Source organism: Stegodyphus dumicola, chromosome 2, assembly GCF_044657685.1.
Source record: "Stegodyphus dumicola isolate Sdum_Otavi_A_Nest chromosome 2, ASM4465768v1".
NCBI lineage: Eukaryota > Metazoa > Arthropoda > Arachnida > Araneae > Eresidae > Stegodyphus > Stegodyphus dumicola.
In genome coordinates, this window is record NC_140769.1 from 199205807 (window position 1) to 199206477 (window position 671).

Genomic DNA, 671 nt, shown 5'->3' on the forward strand with positions numbered 1-671 from the left:
GGTATTGCGTAAAATACTATAGAGAGTAGAGATAAATTATTATTGACAGGGCAGCTAATTAAACAGCAAAACTGATTAGCTCGGTAAACTCAGCCATCTAAAATGATACGATTTTAGATATGCAAAATTAGCTGAGGATTGCAGTCAGGTTCGTTACGAAGTCACTTACTGAAAATTACAAAATTGCATATATGTGAGTTTTGTCCTACGAACATTAATACTTTCAAGGTTAATATATGTTTCTCGGGAAGAAAAATTGGAGAAAATGCATTATTATGTTATATACTTTCCTTATCATCCATACACCTTATTTGCAAATTCATAACCTCAGCAAGAATTTCACAGTAGCATTAAAGCAAAATTGTAGCCACCAGTGAGAATTGAACTCACGACCCCTGATTTACAAGACCAGTGCTGTAACCGCTGAGCTATGGTGGCTTGCCGATGAGTAGGAATATATTCAACTTCAGGAAATATATTATTTGTTAGCTTTTACAATGTGTTATGCATTGAATCATACACATCATTCATATGTGTAGAATATAAGGTAATTAACTTTTTATTTTCAGTAACATTCGTTTTACTTCAGGTTAACTGCATATGATTCGCTAAATATTGATTAAAATATTTCTAAAAATTTGTGAGAAATATAAAATGTCAATTATGCTTAA

General features: G+C 31.6%; 1 non-coding gene across 1 annotated transcript; it reads right to left on the minus strand.

Annotated features, from left to right (window-relative positions):
- Positions 1–365: 365 nt before the first annotated feature.
- TRNAT-UGU (transfer RNA threonine (anticodon UGU)) lies at positions 366–438 on the minus strand. Its single transcript has one exon. It is a non-coding gene; the product is annotated as a tRNA-Thr (tRNA).
- Between the last annotated feature and the right edge of the window lie 233 nt (positions 439–671).